We start from the raw sequence: 17,041 nt of genomic DNA, 5'->3' as shown, positions 1-17,041 counted from the left end.
CCTCACTTCATTAATGTCCTTTGAAAAAGTGACAATTCACTTTATATTTCTTAAATAGAATCACCCCAATGTAGTAACATTGATAAAGAGTAATAAAAAGCTACTAATTTGAACTACAAATTCTAATTAGAGAGGAAATTAAGTTGCCCCAAGAAAGATACCCCGTGTGACCAGAAAATGCTGGATATTTGACCTTTTTTGCTTCTACAATATATTTATTGGAGTGTTCGTATTGGATTTATTGTAGTGCTTCTGTCTTTTTATCTTTTAATATTGTTATGGTTTGAAAACAGGACATAATCCAGTCTGGAATTATCTTCATTAGTACTCTAGGGTGTAATCACGCTTTTCTGTTTTCTAGCAGCAGAACATGAATGTATTATGACATAAAGATACAATACAAGTAGCTAATTTATGTATATGTGCTGTAATTTGTTTTATTTTTGAAAAGAAAATGTAAGTGCCTATCCACAGCTACATGTGTTTGACTTAGTGCACAATACATTTATATTTTTTTATTTTACTATACAAGTACAAGTTTTATTTTTAATATATTTCTTATCCTGCTTTTGCAGAATACAGTTTTTACTCTCATATCTATGAGTACTCCAAATCTGACAGCACCTGCCAAGAGCCCAGTACCATCTTCTGGAAGTTCTGCCAGCCTTGGGATTGCCATCCTATCAATTGCTTTCATCATTGGATTTCCAGGAAATGCTTTTGTCATCTGGACCATATTGACCCGAATGAAAAAACGAACAGTAACCTGCCTACTCATTTTGCACCTGGCTATGGCAGACATATTGGTCATTCTCACAGCACCATTTTTTCTCCATCTACTGGCCACTAGAAGATGGGTATTTGGACAGCTCATTTGTAAGATGTGGCATTATGTTAGCTGTCTGAGTATGTACGGCAGCATCTTTCTGATCACGTTCATGAGCATGGACCGTTTTTTAGCTGTAGCATTTCCTTTCACATCTCAGAACGTGAGAACAAAAGCAGTCGTCATGGGCATAGTGTCAGCAATCTGGGTGCTTGCAGGTTTGTTGGCCATCCCCATGTTATTTTACCGTGATGTTAAAACCTTCTTTGGGCCTCCTCTTTGCATTCCATTTCACGGTATGAAAAATGACAATTCAACTACCAAACATATAGTTTTTCAGTAATTGTTTGAAACTTTAACAGGCTTTGTCATACCTTTCACAGTCATCCTGTTTTGCTATATTTTCATTGGACTGAGGCTTCGCAGTGCCAAATTTCAGACCAAGCATAAGACAAGTCGGCTAGTAGTCATGATTATAGTGACATTTGCCCTTTTCTGGCTTCCATATCAGTTGGTAAATATGATACAAATTTCTGGGGAGTTGTTCTTATCAGAATCGCTAAAAAAAGCAGCTGCCGTTGCCAGACCTAATGCCACAGCCCTTGCATTTCTCAGTAGCAGTGCTAACCCTATTTTGTATGTGTTTGCTGGTGGGAATTTCATTAGGACTGCTGGGGTGGGATTCATGGCCAAGCTCTTTGAAGGTACTCATTCTGAAACTTCCAGTTTCCGAAAAATCTCCCAGGTCTTCCGCCAAAGAAGCCAAACTGAATCTGTCGAGTTGGAAAAATGCAAAGAAATTCCAGAGCAGAGTAAATCATTTTTAACCAATCAAAGCGATTAATAGTATGAGGAAGAAAAAAACATTGACTTTTCCTATTGAAATTCCAAACAAATTATACCAAGGACAATTGAATACTGCATCATGGATTGGGTAATCCTTACAACCTATACTCAAAAAGTTTCTTTTTTGGAATTTTTGAGAGATCTGATATCATTTTATAGTCAGATGCTACTGATAAGCTAGAAAAATGCAGAAAACAATACAGAGTGGTGTTTTCACCCGTTCTCATAGATTGACAGTATGATGCTGTAAAACATAAAATCTGAGCAATAAACTTTCTAAAACTTTGTTGTATATATAAAACAACTATATGATATAACTAATTAAATGTAATGCTTTGCAAGAGGCCATAATGCCATAACAAACAAAATGCATTTATTACACTGCAATTCTACAGTATTATACAAAAGATAATAAAAATATTTTTTAGTAAAAGTCAATAAACTGTTGCCTTTGTTTGTGTTTGTAAGTTTGCGTATGTATGAGTTCTTGTTTATTTAAATATCACAAGCACTAATGTTAATCTAGCATATAAATTATGCTAAATATGTTATAGGATCCTCTGCCATTGAGAAAGATCCCACAACATTTAGTGAATACAAACAATTATTTTATAAATATACTACACTAAATAAAATCTATTGTTGGTTTATACCTGTATGACAGATTGCTAATAACATACTACATGATCTATTTATGATAATACATTTGTAATCATACATTTATTTATATGATAAGAAAGCTAAAAACCAGATGTAGCTACTTATTAATCAATATATCCATCAAAGTTGATGTCTGAATTTGCTGACATGTATCAATCCCTTACCATATCTAGGAGGAGCAGATAGTATAGTAAAATCTTGTATAACTATTTCTATGTAAACCAATATTAATTCAGTGTATGTTACATATGTGATCGCAGAAATGTGAAATATAAATGACATATGATAGAACAAATGCCCTAAATTTCCAATGCAAGGGTCTATACAATAAAGAAGAAAATGATAGGGGCTCCATATTTTTTTTTATTCAATATATCAATTAATACTTTTTATTATTATTATTATTATTATTATTAATATTAAACAGGATTTATATAGCGCCAACATATTACGCAGTGCTATACATTAAATAGGGATTGCAAATGACAGACTACTACAGACAGTGATACAGGAGGAGAGGACCCTGCCCCGAAGAACTTACAATCTAGTAGGTGGGATATACTTGTTCTCATATTTCATTTTAAACATTCTTTGTGTTATTTGCTGATTTTGAATTGCGCATCCAGACTTGGCTACAGTTGTCCTTTTTAGTATGTCAGGCTTTCCTTTATATGTAATATCTCAGCTGCCCCATAACCTGGCCCCATAATGCTGGCTCACTCTCATTCATATTATTCACCTACACCCTCTACTGGCTAATTATTAGAATTGCATATGGGCATGCTCTGTGATGTTAACATCACATATCTAACTTTTGTCACTTTAATTCTGATAAGTTTGTATATTGAATATCTACAGTTTGTTTTGACCTGCACTCAGGGCAACAGCAGATGTATGCAACTGAAACCTCTGTTTTTAAGGAGGAACCTCCAGGCACACCTGCTGGAATCCATTTATTGCTACTGATGCTCCTTTATAATCAGGAACTCAGATAGTTTAGATTTAAACATAAAACCCATCTAACATAGTTGTGTTTTTTACAGGTTGTCCAGTAAGTGTGCAGGTAAACTTCATATTGATTGTTGTGTGAAAGCCATATAGTTGCTTGCAAATCTTACTGTCTACTTTAACCAGATCAATAATTAGTATTCAACATTTGCTACCCTCACCATTTGCATTACTGAAAAAGTCTGGAAATGTATTGTTTTGTAGGCTTTAATGGATTTGAAGCAATCTTAGCTCTGATGTTGCAACATTTAAATGTCAACATAATATTAACCGCCCTTCCTTTTTATATTTTAATACCTCTGTGGTCAGGATCAGTACTTTCTTTCTGCAGCAAACTCCTTCTAGCAAGTTACAACGACTTCATGTTTACAGTATTTACATGACTGAAATATATTATACCATTTGAGTGCCTAAAACTGCTGGTGGTTTTTTTTTTTTAAATGTCAGAAATACGGGAAGCTAACTATGGAAACATTATTCAAGTGTCATTATTCACCACCAGCCCTTTCGTAATTGTGTTTTTGTTGTTTTTGCTTAGGTTACATACACAGAAGCAGTTTAGTCACTGGAAACGAGATTTCATGATCATTTCTAGTGACAGAGGGTGACAGATGAGCGTTTTACACACAGCACTGTTTTGTTCTCTAAAGAGGGGAGGAGGGAGGATGAGTGAGTGGCTGTGTTCCCATGTCATGTATAGCAGATGTTCTCCATCATGGATTCATCCTGACAACTTGAGTCGCGCAACTTGGACTCGAGTCTGTCTTAAGTCGCCTAATGAACGACTTGCAACTCGACTTGCGACTTTCTTTCTCTGCTGACAGCTGCAGGGGATGGGGAGGATGGCAGTGAGGCTTCTTTTACACAACGTTCCTCCCCGTCCCCTTTACCTGTCAGAGGAAACAGCTGTGAACTTAGAATGCAAGAAAGGTGGGGGGGAAGCAGTGAGTCTTCTGCAACACAGCCTTCCTTGTATTCTAAGTCAAGGGCTTTCTCCCCTGACAGCTGAAGGGGGCGGGTAGGAGGGTGGTGTTACAGAAGCCTCACTGCTTTCCTCCCCATCCCCTTAAGCTGTCAGGGGAGAAAGCCATGGACTTAGAATGTGATCCTGTGCTCAAGAACAGGATCAGAGCTCTGTTTCTATATAGGGACAAATGGGGATAAATGAAGTGACTTGTCTTTGGACTCGACTTGGAAGAATTCTTGGTGACTTGAGACTTGATTTGGGACTTGGTGTCAATGACTTGGGAACTTGAAGGGTGAGGACTTAGTTCAACCTCTGGTGACCACTGTACACATGTCAGATTCCCACCTGAAATGTGTTTAATCATCTGAGGTGTGTTCATAGCCCTAGTCTTTAGGCTTTTTGATTATTTGCCTATCCTCCCTAAGCTTAAGGTATGGGTTATTTTCATACACTTCTACACTGAAGTCAGTGTAAGAGGTAACCTTGACTGAGTTATGAATATTTCCAAGTTGAAATTCAGCAAGAAAATCAGAAAGTGATTGTGAATGGTTTTAGTCATTCTAGCACACTTCAGGAAGTCTCATCATATGTCCAGCAGCTATTGTGGGGTTGTGCTGCACAAAAATCACTAACAATCTGCTTACAACTCCAACTCAGGCCCTGTTTACACCAATAAAGTAAATTTCACATTTTCCTGGCTTGCTAGGAATAATAGACTGCACAAGACCATTGAAACAATATCTAACACTAATTGATGACCTTATAACACATATAATGTCAGATAATATGCTCCAGCTTTCACCATCTATATCCAGAAAAGTGTTAGAATTTGTTCCTTGGTCCTTTCCATACACCTCCTAAATTATCTTTTGACACATATTCAAATACAATTTTGGAATCATGAGTTCTTACAGGTAAATTAAGTTGTAGTAGTAATAAATAGAAGGGTTGTTTGCCCCAATCTTAGTTTCCAAGAATGCAGAATATCTTTTTTTATTTTTGAAGTTTAGGCTTTTTTTATTCCAAGTTTAGGTTTCAAGTCTCAACTACACAATATTCAATAGCTGTCCCATGCAGTATATATTCTTTTTGTCCAAAAGATGTTCTCAGTCTTCAAGGTTGAATGACACCCAGCATCACATGACCAGAGATGCTGTGATTTTGTGGTGTCATGGGCCCCTTTTTTATGCATTATGTATATTCATCCAGGCACCAGACACATGAGTGCTGACCTCAGCAACTGGAGGGCCCTTCACGGATAAAACTGCAGAGGACGATGATCTGGTTGACATGGCTGGGATGAAGATTGAAATTTGTTAACTTGAAAAAAAAAAAAAACAAATTACCGAGTTGGATACTAAACCCATAGTTGGGCTTGAAATACTGGGTTGTGTGCACACGCTACTGCAATAAAGGGACTACTAGGTAAGGGGAAATTCAGGGAGGCAGCAGAGCAATGGAAAAGTATAAAGAAAATACTGTTGGTGTAGTATAATGAGTAAGAAAGATCGAAATACATCATACAGCTTTAAATAAAACATTTTTATCTCTCTTTTTTCATAAGTTAAAGATTTTAAGTTAGCTATAGTAAACTTAGCTCAATGGTATTGTTTTTTTTAACTGTCAAAGGCAGACTATCCAAAGACATTTACTGTCTTTCTGAGAATACCAGAATCATATCTTCACCTGTAATATCTCCCAAGATTGATGTGAGTGGCTTCAATAATAACCCCCTCCCCCTACCCGTGATGTCAGGGGCAGCAATCTAAAACCCCAAGAGCACAGGCAGCCTACAGTCAGTGTCAGCAATCCTCCTGTACTGGTGTCCATGATAGCAATATTAACCCCCCAGGAGTGGTGTTAGTCGCAACAGTGTAAAACCCCAAGAGCAGTGTCAGTGGCTTCATTGGCAGCAATATTAGCCCCCAAATGAGCCTTCTGGCGGGCCAATCTGAGCCTGTCTACCCACCATTTCTACTGACGGAGCTACCTGATCTTTCTTGTACAATTTTCCATATGAACAGTAGCAATGAAAACATGAATACCAGTTTAGCAGGTCATGCAAAGGTTCTGTAAAATATCTGTGTGCAATATTATCAAGCACTAGTCATCTCCTAGGATTACCCTAAAAGGCCCAATGCCCACCCAAGCATAGATATCATGCTTCTTATGTACAGCCACTGATTTATACCCATAGGCACCCTAAAATGTTTTCAGTATTCTTTATTCTTTTACTCCCTGGTGCCCAGACCCTATGTGGAGTCAAAAACAGACGAGGGGGTGCTGAGAAGTTCCTGGCTTTGCCCAGAAAGAAGAGAGCCAGAGTTATGAAATAACACATTTATTCAACATATTCCCTGCTTATACTGATGCACTTGGTACAGCGTAATTGCAGCTTTTCTAGACCGTTCAAATAAAAGTCTTTTGGTTGGGCCGCAAACCAGCTCTCAGCAGCATCTTTGATGTCAGAAATGTCCTCAAAATGTTGCCCCTTCAGGTGTTTCTTCAAATTTGGGAAAAGATAATAGTCCAAAGGGGCCAGGTCAGGTGAGTAGGGGGGATGGTGGACCGATTGTAAACCCAGGGTGTTTAATTTGGCAGCCACAACGTTGGACATGTGCGCAGGTGCATTGTCCTGCAAAAAAAATAATTCCTTTGGTCAACTTTCCATGGTGTTTTCTCTTAATTGCCCCTTCAGCTGGTCCAGGAGGTTAGCATAATACTGTCCCGTGATACTAGAGCCCTGATGTAGGTAGTCCAGCAACAGAATACACAAACAGAATCTTTGTCCCAGAAAACGGATGCCATGACTTTTTATGGTCCAAAACGGCTTTGGATGCTACAACTCGTTCCTTCTTCTGATCACTGTTCAAACATATCGGCACCCACTTGGCTGAAAGCTTGCGCATGTCTAGGATAGTGGTGATAACAAACCCAACACGCTCCCGTGAGATGTCATGTATTTGAGCTATCTTTCTCACGTATATTTTCCAGTCCTCAATAATCCGCTAATGGACAGCATTGCGGGTTGCCGGGTCAGTTGAGGTTGGGGGCGCCCACTGTGGGGCTCATCTTCAATGATGAAATGCCTAGTCTTGAAACGAGATATCCAGGTTTTGACAGTGCTGTAGGAAGGACTTTTCTCCCCTAGTATTTGTGACATCTCAGTGTGAATGTCCTGTGCTGACTTTCCCTGGAGAAACAAAAACTTCATGATGGCCCGTAATTTGAACGACATGAAACTTGCTTGTGCCTCTCCTATCACAGCTTCTCACTAAAAGAAAAAACAGTTTTAAGAATTGCAAAGACCTGATATTTGCACAGTTGCTTACTAAGATATTAGGCTGTCATATGCCCCCACACTCATTTTTCTATTTCATCTGGAAGGGGGCAAAGCCAGGAACTTCTCAGCACCCCGTAACAAGGGCAATGGTTGCTTTACCATGTACTTTTTTGTAGGAAAAAAACACAGTACGTTTTTATGATTTAAGGTTGTGTTAATAAAGGCATATCAAGAGATCTAATAATATTTAGGGCTTCCACATTATCCAGAAGAGAAAATTAGGCCTGAAAAAGTTTAGAGTTACAGCACCATCTAGTGTTTCCAGATGTGATATATTAAAAAAGTAATTTTAAAGGTTTTTTATTAATATTACTAATATTCATATTATTAATATTATTAATAATAATAAAAAAAAAAAGAATTTATATAGCGCCAACATATTACGCAGCACTGTACAATAAATAGGTGTTACAAATGACAGATGGATACAGACAGTGACACAGAAGAGAAGAGAAGACCCTTCCCCGAAGAGCTTACATTCTAGGTGGTGGAGGAAGTAACACACTATAGGAGGGGAGATTGCCATATACTGATTCATACAAATCATGCTTTATTTTTTTTTATAATTCTAAATGCCCAAGACAAATAGCTTATGTTTGCATGTATATAATTTTAAGTTGTATTTTTCTAGGTTTCCTTTAAATATTACTTTACAGTAAAGGGTTCTATGGGGATTTCAATTTTGTTGCAATACAGAATGTTTGTAGATGAACTGATATTTAATAATAACTAAACTGAGGTATTAAAAATTCAAGCTTCTGTGATTTGCTAAGATCCCCTTTTCAGGCTTTACACACATACAAGGAGGAACTGTACAATATATTTATTCAAAGTACAACTATTTTATTTTGTACACTTGAGGTTGTTGTAAAGGGCAAGGATGTACAGAAAGAGAACAGAGATAAGTTAATGGGGTAATTGACTCCAAGATAAGAGAAACAGATTTAACTCAGCTGTCCATATATCAGAAACACTATAAAATGCAACTATAACTGAAATACAACTACATTTTCATGATTTTTGAAAATAGGATATATTAGAGCCTAAAGCCACATGCAGACGTCACATCGATATCACATTTCTTTGTTGTTGAAAATAATGTCACAGGTCCCCGTCTCTGTCACCCACCTTGGGTTCATCTGTAACCAGCAGCAGCTCTGTTCAGGAATCCTATCCACTGCTTACTTCCTGGTCATTTGATCCCCTGAGAGCTGCCCATTTACCCCAGAGCAACAGAATACTCAGCAGAAGCCACCCATCTGCTAGTAGAAGTGTGAATACCACCTAAGCTGTCTCTGCTAGAGCACTCCCTCTGGTGGTGGGTTCTCTTACCTGCTGGTCATGTGATTCCCATTTGGCACATGAACCCCTATAAAAGGAAGTGACTGACAACAGGCAGTTGCCTGAACAAGGAGTTTTTCCTGGCTGCGTTTCCATGTCCCGTTTTGTCCTGTTTGCATCTCCAGTTTCTGACACTCTGGTATACTGACCCCGGCTTCACTTGACTACTCCTGATCGCTGCACTGCCCTGATCATTTGGGTCTGCCGGACTACTAATGAGCCCTTTACACACAACACTATTTTGTTGTATGGGGAAGTGATGGGGGAGGACAGGTAATTGGCACCCTGCTGTGCTCTCTTCCATAGTAAAGTACAGCTGTCATCCACACTCAATCATCATCGGCAAGGAGGGACTGATGAATGATATTGGGGGATGTACACATACTAGATTTTCACCCAAGACAAATGATTGTACTCGCATTTGGGGAAAATGGAGCATGTGTATGTAACTTTTCCTGATACAATAATTTTTATTGAGTTTTACAAGGTTACAAGGTATAAAAATAAAATGATACAATGTTACAATAAAACATGTACATGAAATTATATAATTTAAGTTATAACATAAAAGAAAAATAAATGGAAATAACGTAATAAAGATAACTTATAAGAAAGAGATCATTAAAGAAATAAGTAAAAGAGAAGAGGAAAAAAAAAATGAAATATTACGTAACTTTTTTGTTGTACTGCTAATTTATCAAAAGATAGGAAGTCTGACTTTATGGGTATTAGATTCCTTTTCAGGCTTTTAGCCAAAGGCTTGAAGAAAAACTTCCATCATTTTGTAAATACCAGATCTGTGACAGACCACCCCAAACAACAGACATGACCGTTTTCATCTCAGGACTGGACAAAAGATTACTTTTCCCTCCAGAGTGTATGTTATGTACTTATGGGACAGAGTACACCGACCCGCTCTCCTTTTGTTTTGAGCAGTTCAGTAAACTCTTGGACTTTATTTACAGAACAAGCCTGTGTGAGTTATTGCCCTATTAGAAGGAGGAACTCGCAAGTGCTACATGTGCAAAATGCCAATAGGACTCCATGTTGGAGAGATGGGTCAAACCCTTTGCCAGCGACTAAACCTACATAGATTTACCCTTAATAAAACTTAGCTTTGAGTCGCAGCCCTTTTGTTTTTTTTTCCTTTTCTAGTATATATGGACAGCTCGGAAGGAGTTGTGTCTGGATATGGTATGTCTCTATTTATACAGCTTTGTCGTTTACAATAGCCTCACATGTGTCAAGAATAAAAGTCAATATGTGGGATTTCAGAACCTTTTAAGAATTATGTAAAGCCTGGTGAGGGGGTCTTAGCAATGCTAAAAGGTTGCATTTTTCATAATTCAAGCTAGTTAATAAAATGTATCACCTAAATTACAAACTTTCTTTAATAAATGCTAACATGGCACAAGATTCTGACATCTTTTTCATCTATATGGGTCTGATTTAATAAAGCGCTCCAAGGCTAGAAGGGATAAATTTTCATCAGTGAAGCTGGGTGATCCAGCAAACTTGGAATGGATCTGGTCCAGAATTCAAAACATTTGCTAGCAAATAGCAAATAACTTTGAAGAAATCCATTCCAGGTTTGCTGGATTACACAGGTTTACTGATGAAAGTGTATCCTATCCAGCTTTGGAGAGCTTTAATAAATCAGGCCCTTTTATCAATGCACTACTGCATGCATTTGTGTGGTGGCATTCATTGCAGTATAACACACAGGTTTACCAGGTATCTAGGACATGAGGAAAAACAAATAACTATCATCATTTGGGTTAGGGAAGCAGATAAATGACTTGGCTTCAGGTTTAGATAAAGTGTGGTTGTCATGTCACAGTCATAGAAAGCAATAATGATTATACCTAAACAAATATCAAAGCAATAAATTCAAAGATACAGCATCTCAGTGCTGTAATATCATCATTAGGTCCTACATAATAAGAACCCATGTACTGATATTGCAAAGTGTCCCACATAGCTTATTTGGCCTATTGTTGAATTCAGCCTTCACAGGGGGAGATCCACTTTCCTCCCCTAAAGCTTGGTAGACACATCAGATGATTGTCACTCAAGATAAATAATCATTCTCATCTCAAGTGAAAATCTGACACGTGTACAGATTTTCTTATCAGTTCTCCTCTGCCACTTCTGACAGCATAATAACTCATAACTCAGTGTTTCTTTGTATTGTGTCTCTGCTCTTGTAGTCATATTATTAGCATAGTTGGTACAATTTTGTAGTACCACGATTCCCTGAACTGCTTTGTGATTCTACTAAGTGTTAATTAGTAGAAGTATGTGTGAAAAAAAACTTTATTCCAGTAGAATCATGAAATACAGTAAGGACAGCAAACATTTCAGAGCCCAGTATTGCCTCTCACACACTGTATCAGCATAAAACCATTCCTGGACCGGCTGCATTTGAATACAGACCATTCTAGGAAATATCCACAAATGAAGTTGACTAAATGACTAACAGGAGAGAAAGCAAAAAGCCATAAAGGGAGAGCCAGGACAACACAGATACAATGGAGTAGGCTGGCTGATCATTGTAGTCTATCGGAGAGGAAAAGAAGTGTGCTCAATATATCTGCTGTAACTTCTAAAGTTAGTTGTATGAAGGTCACAGTGTGCAGGGAAGTAAGACTAATCACTTTCAGCATAAGAGAAGACTATCTGCAAGTATAAAGTATTTATATGCAGTAACCTTCACTATTGTGGTATTAAAAGGGTTTAACCTCCTTGCCGTTAAGCCCGACTTTCGTACGGGCTAAAAAAAGTTGCTCTTTTCGTTAAGCCCGAGATTTCCCGTACATTAAAATCCCCACTTACCCAGGTAAGTGGGGATATTAATGTAGGGAAAATCTCGGTCCCCCTGTGCTCATCCAGCGTCGGGTTCGTGTTCAAGCGTCGTCCTCCGTCGATCGTCGTCCGTCGGTCTCCCTTTCCAGCGTCGGGTGCCTTCTAGTATACCAGCGGGACCAGGTAAGTAGCTGTATTCTAGCACAAAATATGGAAAGGATAAAATGAATAATGCAATGTGTTATACTAAAAGGAAAGACTATTAAAGCATGAGCTCCTTTTTTTTATATATATATATATATATATATATATATATATATATATATATATATATATATATTTGAAAAATGAAAAATCATGAGCTGTGGTCCTAAATCCTAACTAAACTCTGCACCACATAATTCCTCTGAAATGATGCACCACTGCTAGCATCTCTACCCCATCTTCTTCCCTGCCCAACCATGAACTTATTTTTAATAATAAAAAAAGTTTGTAAAAAGAAACAATAAAAAAACAAAACAAATAAAATAAAAAAAAACAATAATAAAATAGTGGCATATTCTCATTCGTACCTTCTATTTTCAAGATTACAGAATATTCTTCAACGCTAAATCAGGTATTCAATGAATAACAAGCAGACACAAGGCTGACAAGCCACTCTCTGTCTTCCATCTTCATCAGCTGGATCCTACCGATGCCACCTAGTACATCAAGACTCAACATTTATTTTGACACTAGTATACAGCATCCCCACTGCATACCAGAATGTGGCCCTGACAGTTGTTAAGAAGTACAGTGGGTAGCATTCCTCCAGCCAATAAAAGTGCCTTCTGTTGCATTTCTTAACAAATGGAAGGGCACTGTTCTGCCAGTTGTTTGGGAATGCAACAAATACTGATCAAGAGTGTTTGATTAAAAGAGCTCTTTTCATTTTTCTCATGGTTAAAGAATGTCTTTTTGAGTTTTGCAGAACCATGTATGGACCTCATTACTTGTTCTACAATAGTAAACTAAATGCATATTATTTGAAATGCATAGAAGTAAAGATTTTTTATGACATCACCTATCCAGCTATTCAGTATTGAAAAGTAGCATCACAGGCATCACAGCATTTTCTATAATTTAAATTGTTTTCACACTTCTCCTGAAACTACTAAATATGCCCTGTAATCAGACAGAATATGAACACTTCTGGGCAGAAAAAGGTGACACCTTGTCATTGCTGATAATATCTTTATGACAATATTACTAGTGTCAGTTGTTTTGCATGTATTCCTAACCACATACAATTTTCGTGTGGGCTTTTACTGATTTTAAAGATATATTTCAGATTAAACAGCAAAAAATGATAAACATAGAGCACCACCAAAAGAGCATGGTGATCAAGGTAAACTAGTAAACTGATGTATACAGATTAAGGGATTAATCATTTTAAGGGATTATATACTTTATCTAAGACACCAAAAAACTGGTTTTCCATTATTGTTCTAATACATTAATAACAAATCACACTCAAAGAATAATTGACAGTATGTACTTTCGTATGACTACTGGCCTAATAAAATATTGGAGCCAGTGATATGTGTTTAGTCTGCCAATAGCTAGTTCCTTTTCCTCTTTGTTCCATCCATGGAAAGTCCAATTACCCCAGATCATGTGCTGGTTGCAGAAGGAAATGACAAAGGTCCCAAGAGAGGAAAGAAGGTGAGGGGCAGGGCAGAGGGGTAACAGCAGCTGTTTACACTCCAATACCTCGTGCACTTTAGTTTCCCCTTTCAACACATTATACAAACACCAACAGCTAACTTTCCCAACTATTTTTATTAACATTTTTATTAACATCTTCATTTCCTGAGCATTGGGATTTTCCCTCATACTTATGGAAAATACGCACTAAAGCCTTTCACCATCAACTTGTACTCCAAAGTATATTGTGATACAAATCATAAAATGACAAAGAGTAATTAGTTCATCTGAATAGCATAGTATTCTATGCAGCAATAGGGTTAAGAACACTTGCATACCAATGTCTGATATTTGTCTCTTTACACTACGCCAATTCCCTAAAAGTACACTCCCTTCCATTAGAGGATTGTCACCTCATCATTCACTAAAGAATGTGTATGGGATTCCCACATCCTTCACTCCATTCTGTGCCAGTAAGTAGCAGTGCTGCCCAGACTGAAGAGATGCCAACACCACCACTCTCCTAGGTATGAGTTGAAGAAGATAAATGTAATCATTCTGCCTTGTATTTGTGGGCCACAACCACAAAGCACCAGGGCTAACTTAGATCATGATACATGATACTAAAAATGCTGTAAGACAACAAATACATAGCCAAAGTACAGCTTTATCAGTTTTATATTTCAAGGTTCACCTTTTTTTCCACTGCTTTTTTGCCCCAGAAGTGAGAAAGCAATGTACACATGTAGGAAGGTTTTGTATTAAGTTTTGGGAATGATAAGCTATTTTGGTGCTTTTCAATCTTTGCACAATAATGTTCTACAAACACCACAACTACATACACACACTGGATTATTGTCACCCCAGATGAGTGATCATCCTGGGCCAAAGGCTAGCATGTAAATTGCAGTTCCCCAACATCATTCCTAAATCCATCCTGATGGTTCGATGAAAGACTAACCAGGGATAACCACCCTTCCTATGGAGGAGAGTGCAGCAGGGTGCCACTCACTTATCCTCCCCTTTCCACAGAACAGAACGGTGATGTGTGCATCACAAAAGATTGTTTCCAGAGATCCATTCCTGGTAAACTATAACGACAGTTTACAGTACATTAGTGTGGTGATCAGTGGGAAGAATGTCATTCTTACGAATAGCCAAAAATTTAGATTGGGCCTCATCAAGAGGCAGTAATTTTTCATTGCTCAAGGAACCCCTAGCAACCTTTTGAGGAACCCCAGAGTTCCACGAAACCATGATTAACAAACACTGATCTAGATGATGACCTCCAGCACACATGTTCTATTGTATAGCTAAGTGCACAGTGTAGAAAAGTATCTAATCCTTTATTTATGGGTTTACATGAGTTAAGTACTTTTTCTTGATTTATAAGAATTCTTTAATAAATAAGTTTTGTAGCACTACATACAACCCTAACAGTTTTAAAGTTGTTATTCTTATCATTTAGTATTTATATAGTACCAACATACAGTATTTCTCTGTCCATAGTCATGCCACTAACTGTCCCTCAGAGGGACTTACAATGGATTGGTCCTACCATAATCAAATGTCATTTACACAGTCTAAGGCCATTTTTTGGGGGGAATCCAAATAACTTACCTGAATGTTTTTGGGAAGTGGAAGAAAACCTGAGTGCCCGAAGAACAAAAGTTCTTGCAATGGTAGATGCCTAGATTTGAGATCTAACAATGTTTTTTGTTTCTCTGACTATGATACCCATCAAAGTTGGCCTGTATATAAGGGCACAGTTTCTGGCAACATCCTGAAGACTGATCTAATCCAATCAGTGTGGCGATGTCGACCAGCAGGGTGAAGGTTACCTCTAGATCCAAGTGTCAGGACTTCTATTTATGGTGTGTTTAAGACTGAAAGATTCTGCAAAAGTCCTGAAATGTAAAAAAAAAAAAAAACATTAGCACACTGAATTAGCAGTATTGTCATGTAAAAGATGAAACTCCAGGTAAACAGCTGAATACACAGATAAAATATATATAGGTGAGCTGTTTGCCTGATAAAGCCTGTGACTATAAAATGGGAAAAGGAAAAGCTGTATCTGATGTATCTAATATATCAACATGTTTCTTAGGCTATGTACACATGTGCAATAATTGTCATTGGAAAGGATCTTTCACGATTCTTTCCAATGACTAACGATTGCACAATGCATAAACAAGTGCTGTATATACAGCACTATTCTGCTCTATGGAGAGGGGAGGGGGAGAACAATGGAGCGGCACCTCGCTGGCCTATCTTCCCTTCACTTCTATTACGATCGATTGGCGTTCATCGTCCGTGGATTCGCCAGGACAGTTGCTCGGACGATGGACGACAACCGCTGTACACACACAAGATTCTCGTCCGATATCGCCCCTGAGCCAATTATCGGACAAGAACTACTGCACGTGTGTACCTAGCCTTACACTGACACACAACAGATAAAATCTAGTGCTGCTTTTCTCTCCCCCAGTCTGAACTCTGCTGTACAGGCATTTTAGGAAGCTGATAACCTCCTCAAATACAGGTACTCATACTGCTTGGGAAATAAGTTTAAGAATGTATTATTAAATACAGAGTTGAAATTATTTGGGTCTGACAGGTTGGCTTTGGAACACTTGTAGACTGCATTTCCATTTTATTAGTGTGTCAGTATGTACAATGCACTACAGCTAGCTACAAAATAATGAATCATTAACAACAGCATCTTTCCCAACAATAATTGAATCTGCAGTTTCAATTTTTTTGGCACATAAATACATATACACATATAAAGACATATAATTACCATAGAGTTCTATAGAAAAATGTAGCATATGCACAATAATTGGGAGCAAACTAGGACCAGATTGGCAGCTTTCTTATGAACGCAGAAAGTCTTAGAATTAGAATAATTTAAAAGTTCCAAAGTACATAGGCAATTGTGAGAACAAATATTCTGAAACCTTCAAACTCCAGTTAGTCAACTTCAACCCCCACAAGTTCTGGTCATTTTTGTATCAGGTGATTTCATCAAGAGATGATGTAAGCTGCCATTGGTTAACCCAGTCTGAAAAATGCTAACTATCAGCATGTTAAGCTGATTTTTTGGCTTCAGCAGTTTTATTCATACACCTGAAACTGGCACACGGCTAACTGGAGTACACATTTTCTGAACATCTGAGTTGTACATTTTTATTCTTACATATTCTTACTTATTTCTTCAGAATCCCATACCCAGCCTTACTGTAAAGAACCCCTATATTCCTGAAAAAGTTTTTCCCACTAATAAACTGTGTACATTCATTGGAATAAAGCTGATTTGAATGTATTCATACCAATCCAAGATATATTTGGATACATAGTTTTTACATAAGCTCTATTTTGTTTTACAAATTAAACCACCAGTTTTTGGTTAAAATGTTATCTGCCCACATGCGCGCCCCCTCCAAAGTTCCTTCTTGTTGTTCAGTGCCCAACATTGTATACCATATTCAAATTAAAGTCAGTGGTCCCCAACCTATGGAGCTCAGGGACCACTAAATGCACGAACTCTGGACCGTGC

The 17,041-nt window shown here is 37.8% G+C and overlaps 1 protein-coding gene and 1 long non-coding RNA gene across 3 annotated transcripts in view; one reads left to right on the top strand and one right to left on the bottom strand.

Annotated features, from left to right (window-relative positions):
• LOC140333492 (leukotriene B4 receptor 1-like) overlaps positions 1-2,114 on the top strand; it is a 28,863-nt gene extending 26,749 nt beyond the window's left edge. For both annotated transcript variants that reach the window (XM_072415162.1, XM_072415163.1), the window contains one exon: positions 576-2,114. The gene's annotated coding sequence lies outside the window, so the exon portion shown is untranslated. The remainder of the gene's footprint in view (positions 1-575) is intronic.
• Positions 2,115-6,669: 4,555 nt separating this feature from the next.
• The window catches only part of LOC140333491 (uncharacterized), a 127,921-nt gene continuing 117,549 nt past the window's right edge, over positions 6,670-17,041 (bottom strand). The window contains exons 6-7 of the long non-coding RNA XR_011921373.1: positions 15,103-15,389; positions 6,670-7,581 (exon numbers count right to left, since the gene is read on the bottom strand). This is a non-coding gene — a long non-coding RNA (uncharacterized lncRNA). The remainder of the gene's footprint in view (positions 7,582-15,102; positions 15,390-17,041) is intronic.

Source organism: Pyxicephalus adspersus, chromosome 6, assembly GCF_032062135.1.
Source record: "Pyxicephalus adspersus chromosome 6, UCB_Pads_2.0, whole genome shotgun sequence".
NCBI classification, from domain to species: Eukaryota; Metazoa; Chordata; class Amphibia; order Anura; family Pyxicephalidae; genus Pyxicephalus; species Pyxicephalus adspersus.
Note: the sequence above shows the minus strand (reverse complement) of the source record. Positions and strands in the feature narration are given on the sequence as shown.